Raw genomic sequence first — 27,233 nt, 5'->3', positions numbered from 1 at the left:
GTAATCCCCCCAGCAGTAATATTGTTGCCGGGACGGGCGGGCGATTCTGGTTGCACGTAAAGCAGCGGCGGCGAGGGTGGTGGGATCGGCTGTTTATTCTCACCTTGGTGGCAGCGTTTTAGTGGCCTGTGTGCTGCCATATTGTACATTTGTGTTGCATGGGCTGCAAGTAGCAGAGAAGGTAATGCACGGCATACGTGGGTGTTTACTTTCAAATAAATGAAAAGGTTTTAGTATACATTCTCCCAGTCTGTTTCTTTTTGAGAAAGTATGGTGTTTTGCCTTAAATACTGTGTCAAATAACACAATCTTTTTTTTCCCTTGGAAGTTTGTTTTTCTTTCTTGAATGCTCGTGTTCGGAACAAGGCGTTAAGCGAGCAAGTACAACAAACAGATAAAGAACGTAACGGAAGCAGGATACCTCCGTAAAATGGGGAATCTGTTTCAGCTCAGGTCCCAGAGGAGGAAAGAAGTTTCTTTGTGTGGGCCGTTAATTGATTCCAATGGTGTTATTGATTCCTTAAGAGCCTTCCATTTATGTTAATGGAGAGCAATGCCTGGTTCTTCACACCTTCATAAACAAATGTGTGCAAATTCCTCAGTTTTATGGTGCCAGTGTAGCACCCGCTGAGGGTGTTCTTGCACTCAGAAAGATATTAAAATCTTGGAAGGCCTTTTGGTTGCAATGAATCCTGTGTCCTTGGTTTTGTTTGACTAAGGTTGGGTTGGGTTTAATTTAAATGTTGATGCAGCCCCGGTTAAGGTCATTCACAGGGCTGCAATTCAGCGCAAAGTAATTGAAGCGCTTTCATTTTTTTTTTTTTTTTTTAAGTTTGAGGAATTAATCAGAGAACATTCAAGGACACCAAGCCAAGATGTCCAGAAATTAGACTGTATTAATTGATAACCTTAATTACTTTCTGAGGGCAAAAACATCTCAATATCAATTATAGCCTGTTTTCACCACACTCAGAGGATATGAGGAGAAACAGTAATTAGATGGAGGAACTGACAAGCTTACTCAGTGCTTTTCAAAGTAAGCCTGCAGATTAATGCGCTGCAATTGGAGTATATGAAATTATCCCAGCATTTGTACACCTCAGCCGTTTGAGATTTCACCTGTTTTGTACACACAGTGAACTTTCACAGAGTACTTCATTCAAAGTTAACGGTTAGAAATAGAAGAGAAAAAAAAACATATGTTCTGGTTATTATTCATGTGTGTGGTTTCTTCATTTAAACACTGCACATTTAACAATAAAAAAAGAATAAAAATCAGATTTGGGTTTTTATGAGAATAATATCCTCCAGCAGCCATTGCTTAGCCATGTGGTTGAGTGGGCAGCCAGGGGGCTGCCAGGAAGATGGTGCTGTGCTGAGAAACGCTTTGGAGGTGTTACAGTAATTATTATACAACAGAGAGCCATCAACCTTTTCTGTGGGCCAGGCCATGGGGCCTGCCAATCATTACAATACATTTTAATCTTTTCTTTTTTCATTTTTTTTTCAGAAGAACTATTTCCCTCAACATTTATAAATGGTTTCTCCATATTTTCCTTAAGCCATACTTTCATAGTTGTTTTGACAGGTCTTACCCATGGTGTGCGGAGGCTCCCCTGTATCTTCTGCGGGGTTGGGTTAGGCCTTGTTTATCGGCCATCGTCTCGTGGTTCGAAGGAGAGGGGAAAACAGGGGGCTAAAGTGCGGGAGCAGTGAGCCTGTGCCTTTCGCTGGATGAGAAGTGTCTCACCAGTCATGAACCATTTAACCAGGGGGAACAGGAAGGCTGGGTGTTTAGACCTGGGTTTCTGGAGTTCTCCCTCTGTGTGCTGACCCATCTGTGCAGTGTATTAGAATTGTAGAGTAATAAATGAACAGTGGAGAGGTTTGTAATGATGATTAGAGTCTGAAATTGGTTCAGATTTACAGTGTCACTCAGAAATGGAGGGAGAGGAAAAAGCGGTCTAAGCGGCCTAATGGATCCATCAACTCGTTTCGGCTGCTCAGTGGGCCGAGCAGGGTCACCAGCCTTCCGCTGGCAGCACAAAAGCACTTCAATTTTGTTAGGAAATGTATCAATTTAACTGACTTGAGCAGCACACTGAAAACCTAATGAATCTGGACTCAATTTTCCGCCACGCTGCTTCTGTGAACTGTCGGAAACAATGTTGGTGGTGAAGGGATGAAGGCAGCCCCTGTGATTGGCCGGCGCTGGCTCCGGCAGGCTCCGCGGCGGCCAGTGGAGGAAACGGGGACGGCCTTCTGTTATCTAGTGACAGCACCAACACCAACCACTGCCACTAGTCTAACAATGATGTCATTAAAGGTAAATTGGCCTCTATTTCAGCGGGATGATAGTGCTAATTGAGTGGCAAAATATAATATAGGGAGCTGTTGTCTGCAGTTAAGGGGAGGAGGGGGACAGATTAAATGGCCGTACAATAGTGGGTGTCAGGCACGGCAGATGTTGCTTTATGCTGATAACTGCATTGACATATCTCCTGCTTGTCAGGCTGGGGCTTTAGGAGAGACTTACAGCAAATGGGACCAGATGGTTTCATGCTGAATCCGAATAAAGCAGTTAAACAGCCGCTGGTTTAAAAACTCAGCCACTAAAAGCTGTTAGTTTGTAAATAAAAGGAGTTGGAGTGCCTTATCGATCCTGCTGCCACGCGCCGGCCCAAACTACAGGCTAATGAATGGCCCCCAATCAGCAGGCGTCAGGTTTATTTAGGGGCCAGGCTCTGATCACTCCTGATTCCCCCCCCCCTCCTCTCTGAGGAGCTGTCGGCCACGCTGTGTAAGAGGGAAAGGAAGCAGGGAAACTGCTGCTAATGGTGGGAGGCTTTCAGCCTCAAATCCCACCCCACACACACACGCACTCACACACACACACACACACACACACACACACACACACACTCACTCACAGACAAACATCCGCATGCATACACACACAAACACACACACTCACACACGCACACTCACACACAGACGCGCACACACACACACTTATGTACACACGCACACACGCACAGACGCACACACACACACTCACTCACAGACAAACATACACATGCATACACACACTAACACACACACACACATATATATGCACACACACACACAGACACATGGACACACGCACACACACATACAGGAGCACATGCATACACACACACGCACACACACACACATGCATCACTTTCTAGACAAATGCTTATCTGTCTCGGAAAGCAGTTGTTAACAAATTATATGAGGACATGAGGGAAAATAGTGAAGGAACAAATCTGTTTAATTTAACATTTTTAAGCATGGCATCCTCTTTAAAAGTGTCACTGATTAATGTAGAATGATGCGTAGTTGTATTCAATTGTGAGCAATCCATTTTGCTCATTACCGAGAGTACACCAGATCCCAGTTAATTTGAGTTTACTGTTCAATCAGAGTTTTTCCAACAGCAATGAGCTGTACATCCAGTGCTTAAATACTGTTTTCGTACATCTCTTCCATGGTTATATTTACTTGTCTGCTAATCAAGACCAACACTGTAGAAATGAAAACATATGCATACTTACAAATCTGCGGAGTATAACGCTTTGTTAAACGATTGTTGGAGTTTTTGCAGAACGTTAATCCATTTACTCTGTGTGTTGTTGCAATGTGACGAGGATGGAATTCATAAAGTGATCCCCGGGCATTCACATGCTTTATATTCATACTATATGTTCATTCATAAGAGTGTCGTAATTCAAAGTGACATACTCCACATTATGGGACTGGAACTTCAGATGAACAGTGAAACACATCAACCGAAATATATCTTTTTCAGTGTAGGTCAATAGTGCATCTTTAATTCACTGTGGCTTTAAAAGCCATTTGGAAATTAGCTCAATGAATTAAGTTCACTCAGCGGCCAATTATGGCATAATTCCTCATCTGCACAATTCCCTAAATCTTGCAACAAACAAAGTTGTTAAAATTCAAATGAAAAATGTGGAATAGAAAAAAAGTTCACTACGAAACCCCGTAGGGGCATATAAATACACAGGAAAATTACTCATTAACAAAAAAAGGATATACAAAAAAGTGAAACAAGGATTGGGTTTGTCGGTGTTTCGGTGGTTTGTTTTAAACACTGAGCCGTAATCTCAGAAAAGACAAACCTTATGTTCTGTGTTAACATGGCCCTGCATTGTCATGTTAATCTACCATGTTCTTAGCAATTACTGTTATTTAATGCAGAAGCGTGTCTTGATGCCGAGGTGACATGTTAAAAGCCATGAGGCGGAGTGCTGTTTAAAGTTAATCTAAGATCGCGTGGATAAGAGACAGGCTGCTCTGTGACAGTGGACCCGGGCCTATTCTTCACCCTGTCAGCTGCACAAGATAGAGCATGGTAATTGATAAAAGGCACATGAATGCACTGAGATAGATAACAAAACAAATTGATCAATTTTAATAATATTAGACATCCGTGACTTTTCGCTAGCATTTTATGCTCCCACTCCAGACTAAGTTGGGTGCATTGAAACAGTGCGTAGATTATATGGAACCACTGTGTTTATCTGAGCACAAGGTATGCTTGCCATTGCAACTGCACTTCTCTGTGCACAGCTTTTTTGTCGTATATATTTATTTGGGAAACTGTCTGTAATTTTATTGCATTTGCTGCAGATTAGTTGTGTTTTTGTAAATCTGCAGTATTTCCGATTAATGAGCAAATTTTTTAAATAAAACATGTATCATTATCCATATTAGCACGCACTATACATTACACATCAGTGATTAATGCTGTGAGAGTGGACCTGGTCGCCTTTTGGAGGATATTTGAGAGATGCCGTCTCTGGCAGGTATGCAGTGTGATGTCTGGGCGTATGTTTCTGCCGCATGTGACAGATTTCTCCCCGTCCCTCCCAACTGATCCTGAGCCCCAGCAGAGGCCTGGAGTCCCAGCAGGACAGCATCGCTCAACCACGCGCCTGCTGTTTACACACACGCACACATTAACCATGTTATTATTCACCGTTCCCAACATCTGAATCAAGCGCTGCACCACAGACCCTCGCCGCACTGCACGCAAAGAGAAACACGCTCTCCTCGCATCCGCATCTTACCGAACACAGCACAGAACGCGTAGAGGAGAACGTTAATCGACCGTCGGGCATTCCGTGTATATGCAGCGGAGATTCAGTGGGCAGAAAATCTGTCTTTTCGCAGAGGGAAAAGGAGCCGTACTGCAGGAGCACAGCCGAGCGGCGACGGAGAATTTGGGTCAACGTAAAGTGTGTTATGATGTAACACCGATAAGCTCCTGAGAGAGGCTGTGCCTGGCAGCCCACCTGGCACTGTGACTGTCTGCAGACTAGGCCTCATACCCACACTGGATATTAAAAAGCTTGGGTTTAGCACCAGCCGTGGTTCAGCGTGCGGGGGGGACTTGGCTCCCCCACACTGTGAGAGCAAATGTAACATTCACAGAGCCGTCTCGAGGAGGGGCTTTTATTGGCTAAGGTTACACGGCAGCGGCAGCAATCACTCTCACCGTCTAAGGCAGCTAATGTAGCAGACGGGGCTGAATTGCCATAGCGCTTAGCGCTTAGCAACAAACACGCGGCTTTACGTCGGCAGAGTATACATAAACCCAGAGCACATTGTGTAGCATTAGGTCTCAAGCTGGAGACGAGATGTGAGTCGCTACCTCTCCTCTCTACTTGACCTCATCATTAGTGCAAGGACTGATCTCATTTGGAAAAGCAGGCACCAGCAGAATTTCAAAGTGTCTGACACATTTCTGCAGCAAATCCTCTTCAATTGCGAACTAATTGGGGAATAGAATGAAGCTGAATTTTCATAGGACATCTGAAAGCATCAAAACCGGGGTGTCGTGGTGAAGTTCTTTTTTTTATCCTTTGGTACAATAAAGCAGGCTCCTCGCCCGCTGAATAATCTATGGTAATTATCCCATGGGGCAATGGAAATCTATTCATGTTTATTGTAGCATGGTGTGCCCTACCAGGGCAAGAGACAATGGGACTGAGCGGGTTCCAAGCCCACATGCTACAATTCCCAAGATGCAACATGGCACTTTTGATGAGAGACTGAGTACATGTTTGTCTATTAAGATATGTAAATTTTTAATCCCTCATTCCCCTTTTACACCATCCATTTCTGGCAAAAAAAAGGATATTAACAAAGCTATTATAGTTGTACTAAAATATTTCAGTGTTATATCTGTGTGCTATCCTTAATAATAATTAGTGTTGGAGGGGAGGAACAATGATCATTTTTAGTGTGAAGGAAGCTAAGACATTGCAATGCTTTCATTAGTAAACAAAAACAAAACAACCGCTATGTGATTGTGTGACCCTTATAAAAGGCATACTGTTCTGACTTGATTTGTTGTGAAAAGACTCTAATCGCCTCTCAGTATATGCATGTTATTTAATGTTGGATTTCCCCATTGTTAATGTTAAGTCAATATCGAACTCGGTTAGCATATTGAAAATAGCTACTTGACTTGGCACCAGACCAGAGCATGAAACGGAAACTGCACTTTTAGCAGCCACTGAACCTAACTGTTCTCCCCAGTATTCGGCCCACAGACAAAGAAGCCTCTCAGCCTGAGCCTGAAACTGTGTTCTCCTTTCGTCACAAGTGTATGTTTTTCCAATGGGCTGAAATGTGCTTGTGTATTCAGTTAAGATGAAGTTATTTCTACAGTCGTTTCTTTGAATTGCCAGTTTGTGTCAGAATTTCACTGTCGTGGTTGTACAAATACAACTAAAGAACAAAAACCACAGGGCAGCCGGCAAACAAACACCAATGTCTGCTGCACCCACACCAGTGAACATTGTCCTATTGATTTGGCACAGTCCCCAATAAAACATTATCCCAACACATATTAACCAAACTGTGTTATTATTATAGTTGTCTTTCTGCTTTTTGCTGGTTTTAAAGTATCTAAACATAAATGGCATAAAAAGATTTAATACTTTCACATGCTTCATCTAATTACTCAGTATATTTATTGTACAAACTTTTAGACTTAATAAATAAAAACATTTTGCCAGTTGTATGGCAACCTTGTGTTGTGCAGTAAAATTTTACTACTATTTGGAAAAACATAAAATCACACCATCGTGTGCCATGGCTATTGAATCATATTTGCTTGACCATATTTTGTTCAGCATGTGAAATGTCCAAAACAATGTAATCTTTTGCATCAAATCAATGCTTAAAAGATTTATTATTTACTGTATATAAAGTATAAAAGACTGTTTCTGAATTAAGGAACATGTTTCTTTAAAATGACATATAGTAAAAATAAATAGGAATGAACTAGGGTATGTGTGTATTCAGTAGGTATTTGCTTATGTGTGCCTACGTAATAATAGGATCACCACCTGTCATTTGAAAAGTACTTTTATGGTTTTTTAGATATTTCCTAATCAAGAAAATGTTGAATATTACAATATGCTGGTATTTCTGCTACAGTTTGGCTGCTCATCAACTTGAAGATTTACATTTCCAACAACTTTTATACAGAAAAAAAATTATATAAACAATATACTGTTTTATTTGATACCCCCTTCTTCTGCAGTGAAAATTTCCCATATGTGGATGGTATCTGTATTCAAAACACGATAAACCTTTTGTGGTCTTCTTCCCGACAAGCTGTCTGCATGTGTCTCTGTGTATCGCTACAATATAGCTCCCTAACCAAGACCCCGGATAGATTCAGCCCGCGACTTCAAGGCTATTAGCTGGCTATGCCACTCCGTCTTGGCAAGGTTAGGGAAAATACAGAGCGTTTTGGCAAAGCTGATAGACTGTTGAATAGCAGAAGACAGCTCACTGTTTTCTCGCAATTTTCTTCTCTTTCTTACTCCTTTTCTTCTCCCTCAATCCGCCTGTTCCCTCGGCTTTGTTATTTAAACGTGAGGAAAAATAAATAAGCAGACAGGTTTGTGTTGAAAGACTTAAAGCCCGAGGACAGGGAAAGTTAGAGATATTTATTTGACAGGGTCAAGGTTGCTGCTTTCCCTCTCTTTCCCTTGGTCCCCTAGGTGTTAGACTGTGAGACATTTAATCGAGGGAGTAGCGGTTTCATATCTATAACAAAAATCAAATAATGCAAGATGATTTACTCCCCCTAGCAACCAGGGAGCATACCCTTAGCAACCAGCCTAGCCTCGGGCCTTGGTGTAATCAGCTTGAAAATATTTCAATTATTGTGTTGATTTTAGTGGATTTGAGAAGCGGTCGGTGAGCGCCTCGGCATATTCGGCCCGCGACCCGGAGAGGAAGATATTGATTTAAACAGGTGTCAGAAAGGAAAAGTGGAGTAAATTTAAATGGAATAGGATAGCAGAATCATTGAGCGCAGTTCAGTGTAGGTGTGACATTTGCCCGCTGCTGCCGAATGAATGTGACTCTACTGAACTAGAAATTTCACCTTGAAAAATCGGGCGGCAGTGGACGGATGGAGTGAAAGGAGGGCTATTCCGCGCGGCTCCATCTTGCGTCTCCCGCGCTCAGCATAATTACGGGCCGAGGGAGATGAGCGGAGCCCTCTACCGCGCCGGTGCACTGGGGAGCGCTACGCAAACGTAGCCAGGCAACTTCCTGTGACAAACAAAACCTTGAAGACAATTTAATGAATGCGAAATGCTCCCGTTGACACACGGCGTTACCCCAGGCCCCAAGTGTTGAAATGTACCTGCATACATTGCCACAAATGAGCTATGACAACACGAGCTGCGGCCATGCGACGCGAGACTGCGACCGCTGAGCGGCCGCGTTGTTATCGCACGCACCGCGTCAAGTGCTGGCGGTTAACGCGCCTGCCGCCTCTTATCACGATTCATATTTTGAACATTTTTGATTGATCCATCATGGAGAATCAGGAGGAAATGAAAAGCCAGCACAAGCCAACCCCTCATTTCACTAACGCCACAGTGACTTGGATGTGTACATTCAAGGGGTTCATAGTTCATGGAGAATTGGACGTCTAGCCTGACCTTAATCTAAAGCAACCTCATTCTTCACAATGCCTTTTAACTATGAATAAAAGTCAGTCTTTAAGCACATTACCATGTTTTCCATCAAGGAAACATTCCAAATACAGAAAAATGGACATTCATGGTTTCACACTCAGAGGTAGTTGTTGTGCAAAAATGCAGGAACAGGGGTGTATTTTCAAACCATGATTAAAATATCAATTAGACAGTTATTAGACAATTAGACAAAGCATGTTCCTGTTCTTCCCTGGTTGGGAACAAGAATGTAAACAAGAGGTTAAAATTATGTGCTGATTTAATGAAAAACATCCCCAAACCCACACATCGAGTATTTTCATTTTGAAGCAGAAGTATTTGCTTTTATCTGTTGCTACCTTTTAAAACTTTGTTTTTTAGACTGCCCTTTTTGGCTGCTTCCACAGTGAACAACGATATGTTGGTTAACATGTTAATTTTCCATGTGTACTTTATGGAAGTGAATCTGAATGGATGTAGTATTCAGAAAAGGTTTACATTACAAGTATTCTTCTATTAAGTGGAAGGTTGATGGAATATTCCCAACCTCTTATTCTCCATCTTTAAATTTTGATATTATGTCTCATGCTGAATAATTTATGAGCTGTTTATATGGTCTTGTATATCCAGAATTGTTAAATATCGCAAATAATATTTGTGAAATATTATAATGCACGGGAATGTGGCTATCGCGACACAATGTGCCTGGCTCTTAGCATTTACTTTACAGTCAAATTAATGTCTTTTTTAAATAATCCTTTTTTTCCAAAAGATTTATTAGGTCTAAATTAACCTCCTTATTTTCCAGTGATGGGCCTTTCTTCAGTTTAATAGGAAAAATAATAACTCTGATCCCCTTCATCAAATTTTCGGTATTATATTTAGCATGCAAATTGATTTCTCTTGCTGTTTCGCAAAACAGATCATTTGAGCAATGCTAATTTGGTGGTTGTGAGAATTTGTAATTAACATAAGACTTTCGCCCAAAAGTACAGCAAACTCCATTCTTCACTCTCTACATATTGTTCTCATCTCAGTTGTTTTGATATCCTGCTACATCACCAATCTTATCTTCTTCTACGCATACAGCTGTTAGTGGAAAATCCATTTTTTTCTCCTTATTTTTAGCTGAAAGAGACTAAAAAGAATGTGCTGCTTGTCTCTTTTAATTGCTACTGAATTGTTTTAGTTATTAAATGTCTCCAACCAAGTTCTGTGTTTCCTCAAACTTTATGCTGGTCCAGAAATGCATCATCATATTCAGTGGGGCAAAGCAAGTAATTAACAAGCTGCGTAATATCACTTCACTGTATAATAAGGAAGAATATAACAAAGTGCTTTTGGGTTGTGTATTATTTTCACATGGTGGTGAGAAGCCACCATGTGAGAGTGTGGGGAGGTGGTACGTGTTTGAAATGCAAAAAGCCAGCTTCAGCAGACAAGAAAAAAGAATGAAACAACTTTGACTTGGTCACCTGGTAATTATAGTGGAACTTGTAATCTTTTTCCTTGTAAAGACTCCCAAGATAATTGAGGAGACGGTGTCATGTGATAGTGTGAAACACTTGATATAGTCTGAATTTTTATCTCACACAGCAAAGGTGCCAAATTTATATTTGTTTGCAGTAGCATGCGAGAGCAATTAAACATTTTCTTCTGCCTGGTGATCAGATTGTTTATAGTTTAGGCATTGCCACTGTTGATATGTAAATGCCTTCAGTGCCATGCAGAGTGCAGGAGAAGCTATGTTAAGTGTAGGTGGTGTTTGCATTCGAAATATGAGTGGGTGTTCACGAATGTTTGTTAAACGTATTCCAGACGAGATACTTCCTCTTGTACAGACTCAATGAAGGCTGGAGGCTCGGTGAGACGCATGCGTTTGCGTATCACTTGAAATAACAGCCTGTGTACCTGCGTGATTGCACTTTAATTGTGCAAGGAATTACCGTGCAACCATTGTGAACAGGTTTTGTAATCAATGCTCCTCTTTCAATGACCATAGATCTGCTATCATTTTGTGCATTGGCCCAAAAATATTTTGTTACCAACGATAGTATTAATGATGAAGAACCGCATCCGTGTTTAATGTATTTGTTAATGTGCTTCATACACATGCACGGACATATTAAATGCATACACCCAGGAAATAGTTCATAGAGCATACCAGTGAGCTAGGTGCAGGGGTAGTGCTGCTGCCACTCCTCTGTCATGCAAAATAAGCCAGCATGTAGAGGAGCAAAGCATTGACAGGGCATGATTAAGTGCACTGCCATAAGGAACCATTAGAAGGAGGCAATACTCCACGTTTAATGTCAGGGGGGTTGGGGTAATAGTAGAGGTAGTGGGGCCCTTAAAATAATTAGTTATGGTCATAAGATAATTTTAGCTTACAGTTCACTTGTGGCTGTCAAAATTTAGTAAGTTATTGAGGGATAATGCCCAATCTACAGTTCAAATTTGGTTCTGACAAGCTTCAGACAAAGAAAATAGCTTTATATTTTATCAGGTTTTGAATAACTGAAAAAACTGATGTTCTAGTTTTGTCAGAACAAACTTGACATTTCATCTGGCAACATTTCTTAATGTTGTGCTATTGCGAAAATGACTCCTGCAGCTAACACATGCAGTGTTTCTCAATACTAAAATACTCTCAAAACTAAAATGCTATACGCTTTGGTTAAGATACTTTTTTCCCCCCATAGAACGATGTTGGACTGGCTGAGCAGAGCTACCACTGAATATGAAATTTCACATTTAATCACAAAACAAATTTGGGCCTCCTCATTGCAGAACTTCAACAGGACTCCAAATCATTTCTGCAACAAGGCTACCTCTCACAGAATCACTAGCCATTTTTTTCTGTCTGTCTGTCTGTCTGTCTGTCTGTGTGTCTGTCTGTCTGTCTTTGATTTCGGAGCAGTGCAGAGGGGTCCCCCCCCCCCCCATCACGGCCCATGGACTGATCCCAGGTGCTGTGTCATTACCGCGAGGCACAGGACACCCTCACGTCTGACTCAGCATCTTTAGCCCAGCTGTGATTTTTAACTGCTGCTGATCGGAGCCACCGAGCCTTCCAAATGCTTTCACTGGTCTGCTCTGATCTCTTCCACATGTCCTTTTAAATAATCTTTCCCCTTCCAGCACTGATACCGTTGGCTAAGAATATTAGAATTTCTGCATTTTGGGTCTTTCTTTTTTTTTTCTTCTTTTTTTTTTTTTTTGGAGAGCATGTTATTTAAATCACAAAATCCAGGCTTAAACTTCCAGTTCTAAACATTTTCAGAGAGAAAAACAATTTTACACTTGAAGCGATTATTAGAAAGAGGAAAACCCGGGATCTGGGTAGATGTAAAAAGAGGCAAGACAACACAGTGGAAATAAATCATAAATAAAAGATATTTGCATCACACTTCCATTTATATTTCCATGTACTCTCATATTAAGTGCATGATCTGTTTATTTTAATGTTATTTGCATTTTTGTAATAAGATCATAAAGAACTGATTACCGCCCATCCCCCAGTAATCTGCCCAGAAGTGCATTTTAAATGCAGATTTAAAATACAATTACTCAATCCACCCATAGAAATATTCAATCTAATTCAGCATGACTCTTTCTAACCATTTAGCTTGGTAATTTTTCATTGTTTGACCTCACTTTTAATTAGAGTGTAAATTATTCATGCACTTTGATGGGAGACAAAAAATAGCTGTGGTGTAAATCTATGGGTTGGAGTTCCTGGAAAGGCACAATTTGGTTTTGTAAATGTAAAATAAAACACAAACAGGGGTGCAAAAGCAGATATGAGAGACATTAGCAGCACTGCTAAACCTCATTTCAGACTTCAGTTCCAGTGTTCCTTTCTGTGGTTGAAGACAAGGTGAAATTGTTGTTTTGTTGCTGTCTTTCCCTCTTCAAAATCTGCAAGCAGTACAGTATATGTGCCAGACAGATTTCTCCTCAGCCCCAGGAAGAAACTATTTTTCCACATAAACCACCTCTGTTTGGCGTATGCACAGCTTGTGTATTTTAATAAAACATTCCATCTACATTTCAGTGTTGATTAATGGGCACTGAATGGAACTTGCTGTCCCTATGCATACAAGTTACAAAATTGAATTAGTCATTGTTACAAATTATGCGCGCAAGGTGATTTTAATCCACATCCCATTCCTCTGCGAGCATGCATTTGAAGATTAGGGCTATTACTATTTTTAGTTTGGTAAATCTGTCTAATATCAATCCTTTTTCTCAAGCAAGAATTCTAGATATTCTCAACAGAAGGCACCATCATGTTATTTTAATGTTTTTTGACCCATTAATAAAATATCTTTCACTTGATCAAAAGAAATTGTACAATAATATCATCCATATAATTCCGTTAAAGCCTCCTTCAACTGACTCTTGTATCCTTCTTGGTTTTGGTGATTCACCTACATAAAGTTTCAAATTTTTATGTTAGACAGGTACTTCCCCCTGAGATAAAACACTGTTTTATGTCAGTTGCATCCCCTGTGAACATCCCCACACATGACAACCATGGGTAAGCAAAGCGTATTGCAGTGGATCATGATGGTACACAGTTGCCAGTAGAAAATCTATAGATTGTGATGGTTACCCCTCTTACCCTACTAGTCAAAGTGAAAGATGCTGGACAATTTAGAACAAAGCTGAACCCAAATGATTTCTGTGAGGTCTTCATTCTCCATTCACATTTCATGACATACGGTTCTATTTTTTCTGGTAAAAGTCTGAAAGCATGAACAAAACCTGAAATTAGACACCCTGGTAAGGAAACAATTAATTCTTATTCATCAAGCCATGCTGACTATCATTCTACCATTAGCATGTTTATGTGGCAATTGTGCAAATGTCAAACAACATAAAATTGTTGGACTTGGTTCTTATGGTATGAAAAGGTTTAGGGTGTCTGGAAATGTAGCTTTTTGACCTTATATAACTCATTGACGCGAATGTATTATCTTTAACTGCAACCAGCCTATGAAACACTATGAACCGCTTCACAAACAAGGGCAACACGTTTGATTGAATACAATAGAGGCTTCATTTTTTAATTCAACCAAACTAACCTTATGTCCATAAAGATCCAACTTAATTCTTGTAAGCTCTGCAAATCCAAGAAAGAGGAAATGGTGTCACCTGACAATTGTGTTGTTCAGGCTGGAGACAAAAGCTGTTTTAAAGGCCAAGTGAACTTGTGAATCTGTCTTGAGTTTTACTGTCCCTACTGGTAACAAATTAATAAAATATAACACACACAAAGAAGGAAAGTTGAATTATTTTATTAACTCTTTTAATCAAACACAGGCTACACCACATCTATAATGTGTAAAATCAGTTATCATTCTCAAGACGATTAAACACATCAAAATACAGATTGCCACCAATATCAAAACTGTTCATTGTGAGGAATACTCAGATCAATAACTTTTTAAGTGGTGGATGCTATTGTAAGCAGTTAAAATAGCCTTTTCACAGGGAAACCTATTCAGACTTTTTTGTTTGTTGCTCTCCAATTCATTATTAGATACATTTATTTTCTACATATGATGTATCTCTAATGCTGGAGACAAAAGTATAAAAAACTACATTTTTTGATTGCTTTATACCAAAAATACTGTACAAATCAGTTATGATAACATTCTTCAGTTAACCTTAGAACGGGTTTACATTATGCAAGTTGCAGGCTCCCAATAGTTTTTTTCTGATTGGGACCTAATCGTCCCGACAAGAAAAACATTAGGTCTTAACGTCACAACTCACAAGGTTTGAGGTACCGTTATGAACCAATCCGACTGTGGTGTTATTTCACATGATTATTTTTTGACATGTCGAAAAGAATCTGGGGACGGTCGGCTTGAATTTGTCAGGTGCTATTTAGCGTATACGAGCCGTTACCGTCAGGCAGATGGTATAGGGTGCCATCCCTCTGAACCAACCAGGCTCGCAGATTATCCGTGCCTACCGGTATTGCATTTCTGAACAAACTGTGAAACAAAATAGCTGAACCTCTGTGTGTGAGGATGCCGCACCTTATAATATGTAGAGCACTTTGGTGATATGTTGTGTATAGGTCTGTGATTATGTTGAGGTGTTCTGTTGTTGTTTGTTGTTGGTGCTGTTGTCGTTGTGGTTGTTGGCATTGTAGTTGTCTGTTTGTTTGTCTTACAATTGCTGTATGGCACATGATGAATTTCCGAAAGGCCTAACAAATATCTATCTATCAGCAATCTATCAGGTGTGAGAGGTCACGCGAGTCGATTCTGTGTTTCATTTCCCATTGACCAATCTGGAGGTGGCTCCATGTATGACGTTTTGCCTGCTGTGCTTTGCCGACTGTGACGTCATCTGATTTGGTTGGGAGCTCATATAGTCTTTGCTATCAACCGAATAATTGCACAATCTGAACCTCGTTAAGTGTGAGAGGGCATCCAAACTCCCAGAATCGTAACCCGTGAGAAAATCATATAATGTATGCCCACCTTTAGAGCAGTTGTAAGCAACCCTATTCCAGATATCTACCATCCTGAAGGTTTTTGTTTCAAACCTAATTTTTCACACCTGACTTCTAATTAGCAGCTTGACAAGATCTCTAGCTTTTGGATGAGGTGTGCTTTGTTTGGGTTAGAGTGTAAACCTACAGGCCGTTAGATCTCCAAAAAGAGGGTTGGTTACCACTGCCTCAGAGTGACTGGTGCCTGAAGAAGAAAACACATGTGAAAGCCACTGCTGCATAGGCTACTGTTGCATATAAGTTTCTTTTGTTATTGGTTGTTCTGTTTTATTTTCCCCTGGGAAGATAACTTTGTCAGAAAAACATAACAAAACATAACCCCTTTAGATAGATTCTGTACAAAGATTAAATATACTTCAACAGAATAAAAGTTTTTTTTGTAATTTATATATATATATATATATATATATATATATATATATACATATATATGCTTTGTGACTGTTCATATGTGTATATTGTTATCATGTTTGTTGCAGGAATACAATCCAAATATAAATCCACTGTTGATGATTAACATAGTAACCAAATGATCTGACTGATATGCAATTATCATTATGCTCACTTCTATTTTAAATACACATGTGCAGCTCTAAGTTATTAGCTACAGTGAGAAGAACACATTCACAGAGTGTCTTGCCATTCCTTAATTCATTCATTAACTCATCTATATTTTATTCCATGGCCAGGTTTGTGATAGCACAGTCTGATATCCACGCATTGCTGTGCAGCGGAGATGTAAAAATTGCTGGATGTAAATGCTTTAGCATGCTAAAATGTGTCACCACAAAAAACACAAACATTCAGTTATGTTTACTGCTGCCTGACCAACCAGATCCATTCCGTAGTATAAAATACACTAGAAATTCTCATTTTGTAGGAAGGAATCTTCTATTTTGGCTGCCATATTGGGATATGGTCAAAGAAAAGTAGACTTGAGACACAGAGCCAGATCCAGTAAGATTTGTTTTGGTTTTATTGAATTGCATATGCTCTTAAAGACTAAGTGTTTTTGACAGAATCCCACCCATTATTTAATATGCCCACTATCTGTTAAAACACAGGTTTTCTGGTTGATGGACAGGCCTCTTGGTATTTAGCATTTGAGAGCCATTACAGACCATTGTATGCTGAAGGTGTTAATATGTTCAACAACACTTTCTAATCAACTTATGTAATGTCTCATTGCTTGGCAGTCAGTTTATTATTATTTGAAATGAGGTATAGTCAAATTATCAGGTGACAAGATTTAATAGTGAAGCATTCTGTTCCTGCCAGTCGCAAAGGTAGCTGGATCGGCATAATCATAACAAAGGGTCTCTAGCTTTCATAAAAAATTGATAGACTATTTGTAGAAATATGGAGTACAAGGCTTTTATGCCACTTATTACTGTAATCGAGACATTGGAAGGCTTAGATCGTTAGATTAACTTAAAATATAAATAAATGGTTGCAAAATACAATTATCTGGGCCCTTGGAAAAATGCATAGACCCGAGCATGAAGCTGAAGCTGAATTCTCAGGAAAATAAAGATGTGGAGAGGTTTTAGATGGGGTTTCATATGCCAGTTAAAGAAAACAAAAGGCAATTGAGTATTCCCAACAGATTCTGTGAACCAGAGGAATATGGATTCATTCAGTGTATGTGATGTCTCAATGCATATGAGTAACCGGCAAAAAGAAAAAGAAAAAAAAAGTTGGAATATCTTGACACTGCACAAATGGGTGTCCCAACAGGAATCTAACCCAGAACTCTCTGGCAACGCGGCCAAGGAAAAGCAAGACAAATGTGCCCCCACAGCCTGCCCAGTCACCTGAATACAGTCTAGCTGGATGCATGAAATATTGAGGAAAAAGTCACGAGCCATCACCACAAACATGAAATAACACCACCAAGTAGACAGCCTCTAATCCACAAAAAAATGGTTCAGTGATAAATAATTTACTAAAAGCAAAATAAGTTGTATGTGTAGGTGTGTGTGTGTGTGTGTGCGTGCGTGCGTGTGTGTGTGAGTGCGTTCGTGCGTGTTTGTATGTGCATCTGAGTGCTTAGTCAGTCCAAGGTTTACCCTCGTCTGACACTGAAAGGCAGTTCAGTAGCCAAATGTGCTGGTCGTCGGATTATGCGCTTTTGTTTGTTGAATAAACATGCCAGTGCATTTTCCTAGGGATCACAGGATTCACTCAAAATTATTACAGTCTAAATTTCCTGATCGGAAGCCAGTGCTCTCGATCAGTACTTTCAAGGATTAACACATGACTTCTGTACAGAGGGCGTCCCAAAGCTGGTAAACAGATGGGATTAGTGTGTCAAGCTGCAGGGTTGCTGAACGGAAATCACTAATGAGGAGGCATCTGATTATGACACAATATTGTATAGATGTGAGAGGCTGTAACATGGTTCTTTTTCCAGTCCCCCCTGTGTTTATTTATTCATGATTGTTGCCATTAGGATTAAGCTTAATTCTTAGTTTCTTGACTAGATTTAGAGACCTATTGGTTGGCTACTCCAGAAGCATTGCAGAAACAGCAATAATGCAATAGCAACTAGAATGTAAATATGAGCATATGCCTATTTGAGCATCTTGAACTACAATAAGTAGCATTTTCTTTGTAAAGATGTTAAAAGAGTAGAAGCTTTTTTGTGTGGCACAACTGAAAGTGCATTAAGACTCCACCTGATTTACATACATTACTTTTAATTGAATTCATCTTTTGGAGTTAGCCTTCTGGAGAGAATCTCAATTTGTTCGCAGAAAATGAATGTGTTGCGGATGCCCATATATCTGGCTTAACATTCTGTAGGTGGGGCTTTAATTATTTCCCTGCCCTGCTTTTAATCTTTTATTTTGAAAGGCTGGGCTGTTTATCAATAGCAGGGAAATAAGTGTAATGTCTTAAAATGTTCCTTCCTCAGCTTTTCCTCGAGCTGTCAATAATGTGTTTGGAAAAAGCGATCAGTTGTCTTCCCTGTGCTGACAATAAATGCGGTCACACTTCAGAGGGGTAAATAGTATCGACTGAGTCCTGCTATCACCTCTAATTTTCTTCCAGCCCCGGCACAATAGGATCCTTTATGACTAATCACACCCTCTAACAGGGGTAGAACAGGACTTTCTTATTTTAAGTACTGTGCCTGAAGCACCGAGATGGAGCCTTGCCGGTATTGAAGTGTTTCTTTCCGTTTGTTTCCCCCCCACTTCCTTTGCGCTAACGTGATCGATTGATTGGGTTCTGGACACAAGCGGGCCGAGCGCTCCTCTGCTTCTCGTGCGTTTGAGGTGAATGCTTTTGGGCCTACTCAGGCCCCTATTGTATTTATTCTGTTTCTAAAGTCTCGACTTGCACACAATTTTGTTTCAGGTCTATGCTATAGTGCTGTGCATTAGCAAAAGCGCACGTACATGACTGCACCTGTGTGTTCCGAGGATTACATTCTGAAACATTTATTGGTAATAGTTTCTATATAAAAGTACAGCTTGATGCCTTGACTCCAAAGTGGCGACAGGTACCAGGATAATTCTGATGGGGAGAAGGCATTTTGAGCATTTTGAGTTTCGTAACTTGCATACTGAGAGGGCATGTGAGCAGCTTCACGCCAACCATTTTAATTGCAAACAGAAGCTGCCTATTAGCTTGCACTAGAGCAAATGAAAGTTAAAATAAGATTTGTGAAATGAAACATTGGACACTATTTAATTTAGGTTTGGGTAATGCCAGCTCAAACCCATTATATCGTATGGACCTGTGCCAGAGTGCTGCTGCCTTTAAAAAGAGATTTTTGTTTAAATAAACTGCCAGATTAATATTTGCCAAAGTAATGCCATTTCTAAGAAGGCACTGGCTTTTTTCTGTCGTAAGGAAATTTTTTTAAATGGCAAAAGTTTTTGGGAAATTTGTTTTTGAACTATAGCCCAACCCTTGCCTGATTATGCCAAATCAAGACTGCTTTGGGAACAATAACGAATGTTAACACCCACGTATACCCATGTTAGGCAAGGGGGATTATAAAATTATCTTCAGCCATTACAAACCATGTTTATATAGCTCCAGATGTGCAAATAAATTATTACCATTAAACGGTGCATGTCAAGGTTTTTTTTTTTTTTTTTTTTTAAAGTTGGCCTATGCTGAAATGCCGAAGTGAAACACAAATATCCATTCTGAAAATTCCTTTTAAAATGGTCTAGCTTGCCATGATCAACAATAAGCAAACCTGAAGTTGCACAACTGCCACAATGTGCTTTGTCTTGAAAAAGCAATAACCGACACATATGGGTAATAAAGTATATAGATGTTAGCTAGGTCTCTTCTCACTAGGGCAAGCACAAAAAAATGATCATGCATGCATAATGGTTATCGATAAATATTCCCATGTCACTGTTTTGTCTCCTAGCATAGTTTCAGTTAATATATATTTTAAATACATATTTTCAAAACATGTTAATAATTAGCAATATAATACATACATTGTCCCTCACCCTTCTGTTAAAACACAGGACCTTAAAAGGCAATTAAAAGGAATGAAACAATAAACATTCTCTTAATCATTTTAATGGTTTGCTGGAGCATTAAAAAATAATAAAGGATAGTTTTTACACAGCAGCTAAATGGCAGTGCATTTGCTGAAGATAATGTATTGCTGTCAATGTGTGTACCCTAGTGAACCAGTGAAATTATATTGAACAATTCCATCTTTACATCATGAAGTTTCTATCAATAAAACTGATGAGGCAGCACGCGGGGTTGTTATAACTGGCTGACTGTGAGATGCCAAAAAGCCACCATAATACTTCATTATAACCATAGAGGCTCAGGAATATTATATCGCTCTATGAACACTGGTCTGTCTCTACGACTGCAACTTGCTCATTTTTAAAAAATGGAATCACTTGCAATGACATTCCTGATCTTTTTTTTTTTTTTACTCTGACGTTGAGTGTGGCAATTGAGAGGTGTGTCAGGCAAATATACCCTTCATCTTCCATGGTCATATAAGACAGGAGAGCAAAAAGGTAAATAATGATGACAGCAAATATAGTTTCAGTGTTGTGTGTGATGTGCTAAAAAAGGCCAGTGCAACAGACATAGACAGAACGCAATGAAAGAGCTAAGCGAGAACGCACCAATCTTGTGGTTGTACCTGGATAATTGGGTGTGCAGTATGGAATCAGTTTTTTTTTCTTTGTCTACTAGGAATATGTGTACAGTATTAACTATGCTAGTGAGTCTTGTTTCCCTTACAACGTTAAACAATTATTGGCCTGGGTAAATTGGGCAGGTGTTATATTTTCTGCTGGAAAGCTTTATTGATGAGGGTTTCAAGCATTGAGTTGTCTCTCACCATGCTTCCAACAGCTCAGCAAAGCTCCTGTGTCTCTACTCAATAGTCTATGATAAATTACTCAAGCAAAAAAGTCAAATAAAGCACCAGCAACTCTGCATGAGAAAACTTCACTCCATACACTACAATGTCTGTTTTGTATGTTTTTTTTATGCCCTTACTAGCCCATTTGACCTGGCAGTCTTGTTCTGCTGGTCTCTTGATTGCATTGTATTGGCTCTGAGGGAGGGAACACTGGGTCAGCAGGTTAGACCCAAATGTGACACAAAAAAACCCGTCCCATCCATCGCACAAAGCACTCACTTCTTTTGCATTGGAATACCCATCTTCAGCCATTTTTATAGCATTCAAGTGTGCGCCTGTCATGTCTTCTCAGAAGCCAAATCAGAGGGAGGCCACCACGTCTCAACCCGTCTGGCCAGCTAACTCTTTAAGAAGATCAGGGCGTGAATAAACACAGCCCTCCAGACCCTTCGAAATCTCCTTTTTGGTGTGTACCTAGACACTATTTACCGGCTAAATCCAAGTATTCCATGAGAGGCGGTCGTAGGAGCACCTCCGAGACTGTGCGCCATTCATTTTCAAACATTTCTCCGCAACCATGACATTGTGGTGGCAACTTCCTCTTTCCCAATGTGCTTATATATTTAGCGATTAGAGCAGACGCCCAGAAACGGCAGTCAGTAGGTAACTGGCACGTGCTGATATGAGTTATAAGGCTCAGCCATGTGACTCCAGAATAAATAATTAGAGAATTGGCTGGAGAAGGGAGTGTGAAGAGAGATGTTATTATTTACGCCAGATTAGGGGTGCTGAGCAACGGCAGGGATGCCTATTCCACCGGGAACCAGTGTAAATTTTATTATTGTCACTTTTATTATAATAATCTCCTAATGAATTACTATTGAACTGTGCAGTTAGTCAATTATTAAATGTAATTAATTACTTCAAAATGTTTTTTTTCCCCTCATTGTTCCCGTGGCATACAGGCTACTTAAACTTAATGAACAGGTTTCCTTGAAAGTATCTTTGATAATTACAATGGCTGTGTAAAAAGTAATGAGAAGGAGGAAGATGCTGTTTGTGGAGATGGTTTTATTCGCGCATTCGCCTAACCTCCACAGCATGAGGAGGGGAGCTGTGGATTTGAAACAATACCTTCAATGAGATCATGAAGCAGACCCTCTTTGTTCTTTTAAATCATGAGAGCTATGCAAATCACAAAGACACGTTTGTAGATCTGATGAAATGAGATATGTAATATGGGCATGCATGTCTTCCACATAATATTTACAGGATATGATTATCCCTCACGCAACTCCATAGGACAAAAGCAAGCTCCAGTCAACCTATTCCTAATAGACATGACAACAAAGTGAAGGGGTTCATCCGGTGGTGAGCTGAACATACTGATGCGGTGGTGATAACAGAAAAACATACAACAAAACATTCAAATAAAAATATCATTAAAAAATTATTTGCTATCAGCAATAGTCTTTGGTCATTGTACTCGGATTAGGAAAGAGATTTTGCCTTTTACACTAGAATATGTGTAAAAGCTATATAATAGAATTTTTTTTTTTTTTTAATGAAACAAAATTAATTCTGGCTATAAATATGCAATTAAGATTTCATTATTCATAATTAAGTAAAATGAAACAAAATATATTTGATAATATTTTTATGTGACATCTTTATTACTAGATTTCATAAATGGCATATATTACAGACCTATGATATCACATATCAAGTGTTTATAACAAATTAATGTCTCAGTGGATACTTGAACTGAAAAAATGTCACGAACTGTGCATATGACCAATGCGATGTCTCATGCATTTTGCTGAGCTTGTTACTGTTAGCTGAAAAATAAAGTTTCCAGTTGCCAAAACCACACAGCTTTGTGTGTTCACATGACCACAGTGAGCTGGCACACGATGTCTCCAGTCCTCAGCTAACAGTAGGCAGCTTTCATCTTGGCCAAGGCCCCTGGGTGACTGACTCTGAGCCCAGTATCCAAAATCCTGCCTACCTCTCTCTGTTGTCAAAGTCTACCCATTTTTTGAATATTCACATTGGGGCCTACTGTGTACCACTCCTACCTTCTTTGTTCCCTTTGCTTTGTCAACAAAGGGTACAGTGCCTGTATAATGGTTTCATTATGAAGATCAGTACATTGTCCAACACAAAATTGCATTTGTCCTACTCAGTCTGTAAGGTAGTATATTTTCTTTTTGTAAAGATCAGCTTTATCTTTAGGAATTACAGAATCTGTGTTAAAAGTATGTAGAGATACTACATATACTATTCAAGGTGCTCACCGTGCATTCAAAATGTCAAAAGTTCAGACCTCAGTTTTTTATATTGTTGAAAAATAATACATGCATGAGAAGGTTTCCTTAAAGGGGAAGGGACAAGACCAAAGCCTAAAAAAAGATTAATACCTGTCATTGTCAAATTAAGGCAGGTTTTGAATCTTGTCAATAATCTTATCTATCATGTATATTATTATTATTATTATTATTATTATTCTCAATAGTAATAGACAGTAAAGGCAGTAAATGTTCAATAAATATCTTTATAGCCTTATGCACATATGTTAATCTGTGAATGGGTTGCACGTACAGTGAACTTGATAAAATAGTAATAAAACAGAGTAATATTTTAATGAGTGATGCACTGCACATTTTTGGTGAGTATAGCCATGCCTTATAATCAGAGCTATATAATGTGGCAGTGAGAGGTAGAATTACTTGTCTCATAAGTTTGATAATTATAATCCGGATATTAAATGCCCCAATCAGCATATTTAGAGTGATGCTTTTATCCAAACAAGCCAACCTTCTTTTATTACAGCTAACCGGTGGCAAACCATTATAAGCAGTCTAACTTAATTTAGACATAACCAAAATACAAAATAATACAAAATGTAAGCTGTTGGTCTCCAAATAAAATACATGCCTTATCTATATCATAGACTTTGAGTAGAAGATATCTGTAGTGGGGCTTCATAGAGGAGGTGGAGTCATTACAGTGCCTTGTTATCTATGCATTAATTGATACATTTTATTTTGCTTTTTTTTATGTCTTCCAGTGAAAGAACAGTCATTAAAGGTGTGAATTTGTAGCTGTAATCGTGGCAATGCACAAAATGATAATGTTTTACATTTTCTCAAAGGGATTTGTTGCTGAATATAAAGGGAAGTAAACATACTGACAGTGAGAACAGGCCATGTTTTTTTTTTTTTTTTTCATTTTTTAAATAAACCTCTACAGCACTACAGTGCCATTCTAATTGAAAAAGATTTCTGTGAGAAAAATGCTTCTCCCGCAGTTCTCAAGGAGATATTCCCTCTCTTGGAGTGTCTGTTCAAAGAGCCTGTTTACACTCTGCCCCCCCCATCCCCCCCCCCCCCCCCCCCCCCCCCAATGTATGAGTCTGTTAGAAGACGGGCCTTTCTGCCAATGCGACGGGTGAAAATCTGTATGTGATCAGAAGTAATCCCTGTATAAAATGTAAAAGGTTAATGCGGTTTGGAATTTGAAATAATAGCTAATTATCTTTAGGTTAACTACACCCTTTGGCCATTTCTTCCGTGTCCTGCTATGTTGGGCTTGACCCAAATCAATGAAATCATTCTCTCTATTAAATCCCTTAACAAAACTGAACTTCCAACACCCCTGCCACAGCTGTAGTGACCGCAGCAGAACGAGAGGAGTAAATTAAATGAGGAAACAATCAGTTAAAATCATTTTTTCACATAAGTTTGAAAGATATGTTGATTGGGATTTTAATAGATACATATCTATCTAAATGGTGGGAATGCAAAGATTTTGTAGGGGTTATTCATTTATGTATTCATTCATTCATTGACTTATTTATGCATTTGGTTAAATACCAGTGTTGGCTATATTTAAATGGGTTGGTTTCTAATTTCACAGAGAATCCATACGAACCGCAAGATCTGTGCATACCATGAATCTCGCAAGATCACTTCAAATAAAAAGGACATTTTGAGGCTAGACTTTTGGATAATTTGGTTACTATGCTTTGAATTATTGTCAGGAATCTCTTTCATTTTATACTGTGCCTGATAAATACACTTTAAAACTTTATGTGTCATGTGCATTACAAAGAAAGAAGCCCAAATGCATTTGTATCTAATGGTAGCATGTCTGCTGATATCAGTATTATCAACATTGTTTTCTTTCATTCAGTAATTCCAGAGACCGAAGATGGGATGTGAAGCAGTCCATGGAGTGACCCAAATCAAAGCAGTACAAAGGTGAAATGTAATAATATTTTCATTGAAGAAACCTGACAGTTCCTACAAAGTGTCTGCATCTTACATTTTTCCAGTCTGTTCCTTCCAGTCACAACTCAGAGTGATCTCATGCGCTATATATTTTAACATGCTCGTAAGAAGGTAAATAAATTGATTAATAAACATTGTAGATGTTGAAAAAAGTATGTGAGACCCCCACCTTTTCATGATTCTTGGTGGTGGAAATGTACACTAAATTCCTGGTGAAACATCAAAACCATCTTGCTCAAATGTGGTGTTGCCGTTGTGAGTGAGTATTAGTGCAGGTTGGGATGTTTCATTTCAGATTACGTGCCCGTGGTGGTGCCCGTTTGGAAAATACTGTACCTAGATTAACTGCAGCCATCATAAGCTCTTGTAGTGAACAAAGCCGGCCAATGGCTTGGGTGGGGCCTCCTCATCTTTAAAATATCAGGGGTAAACCGTTTTAAGAAGCAACAGCCTCGGATGGATTTCGACAGTGGTGCCTCACATCTGGAAATACTGTTTAACTCATCCCATCTCAGGAAGTTTTCACACTTCACGATTCATTAACCTGCGAGGCTCAGATTCCTTCGGAGGCAGAGATAGGAAAAAGCTGGTTTACACAGTATTTTCAAAATCATTACCAAGTGGTTAGCAGCCACTGTGGCAAATAAACACAGGTGATAAATGTGCCACAGAGTAAAGCTGCAGAGTCAAATTGACAATTGTCTGTTTTCGCTCCAGAAACGGGGAGGTTATTTTTAATGTCCCACCCTCTCCCACGATGGCTCTGCCTGCGCCGGTGTGGAAAAATGGGCAGAAAAGCTTTGTTTTCTGCATAAATGTGTTTGACAGTTCTTATTCAATCACTATTTCAGCTGTTTTGCCCCTGACTTGGCTTGAAGCATATGTTCTTATTCCCGGCATTCATATAGCCAATATGACATTATATTTACCAGCTGGTAGTGTAGTACGTGCTTCTCGGTTAAGATAAAATATGCATTTGTCCAACATGTATTCTAAACAACAAGAAATAATTTAAAAAATCACTGAACACGTCTGAATGGAAAATCCGCAGGCTGTGAGTGAGTGTACAGTGCTGTCGGATCCTACACTTGAGCAGATCAGAATCATCCAAGACTTCACAATTTGGCCATTTGATGATAACATGACATTGGGGCTAATGATGGTTGTGACTGAAAAACTTCATGGAGAAGAAAAGGGTTTTGATTGCTAAATGGTGTCTTATTATCTTATTCATTAAAGTAAGTGAGTGTGATAGGGAACTAATCCAACTCCTCTACCAGATGATTTCATGGCAATGCTTTGGAATTCCAAAGCCTTGACATGATAATAGATGGTTGGTATTTCAGTCAACAAGGTTGTAGTTTCATTAAATTGTTAATTTATTGTGTATTGAGTTGTAAAAGTATAACTAATTTCAGCCTCCATAGAGGCCAGCACCAGTTGACTACTCAAAAAAGTTAAGAAGTTGACCCGTGATACACACTGCTTACTGCGAACACTTCAGTGCATGAGAATAGCAAACAACATATATTTTTGACTGCTGACTCTAAAAGTCATATTAGTGAAAATCACATTTGAATTGATCTACAAGTTATAATTAAATTGTACAGTATGATTTTATATCCTCATCTGCAGTCTATAGCACTGATAACACTACAGATGCAGAGCTGCACCTAAATCAGCTTTAATGAAAATACACCTCAGGGAAATGTATGCGTTTTCAAAGTAAATGTTTATTAACATGTTCCTACTCTTGCTAAACTTAAAGAAAAAGCATTATGTTGATGGGCCACAAAATACAATGTATCTGTATATTTAGTTATGATTAAACTGTGCCATTTCAAATAAATTGATTTATGCAGACGGCTGAACAACTGAATTGTATAGACAGATTTAGAACTGATGACACTTTGTTTCCATGTGAATATTGACACAAGGAGAATGTCTCTACTCAAAGAAGAAAATGCATACCTGTACATACATATATTGATGTATTATTA

General features: G+C 39.2%; 1 long non-coding RNA gene across 3 annotated transcripts in view; it reads left to right on the top strand.

The window, feature by feature from the left end:
• The window catches only part of LOC118221274, a 125,537-nt gene that overhangs the window by 76,107 nt on the left and 22,197 nt on the right, over positions 1-27,233 (top strand). For all 3 annotated transcript variants that reach the window (XR_004764080.1, XR_004764081.1, XR_004764079.1), the window contains exon 2: positions 25,136-25,203. This is a non-coding gene — a long non-coding RNA (uncharacterized LOC118221274). The remainder of the gene's footprint in view (positions 1-25,135; positions 25,204-27,233) is intronic.

This window comes from Anguilla anguilla, chromosome 2, assembly GCF_013347855.1.
Source record: "Anguilla anguilla isolate fAngAng1 chromosome 2, fAngAng1.pri, whole genome shotgun sequence".
Taxonomy (NCBI): Eukaryota; Metazoa; Chordata; class Actinopteri; order Anguilliformes; family Anguillidae; genus Anguilla; species Anguilla anguilla.
Note: the sequence above shows the minus strand (reverse complement) of the source record. Positions and strands in the feature narration are given on the sequence as shown.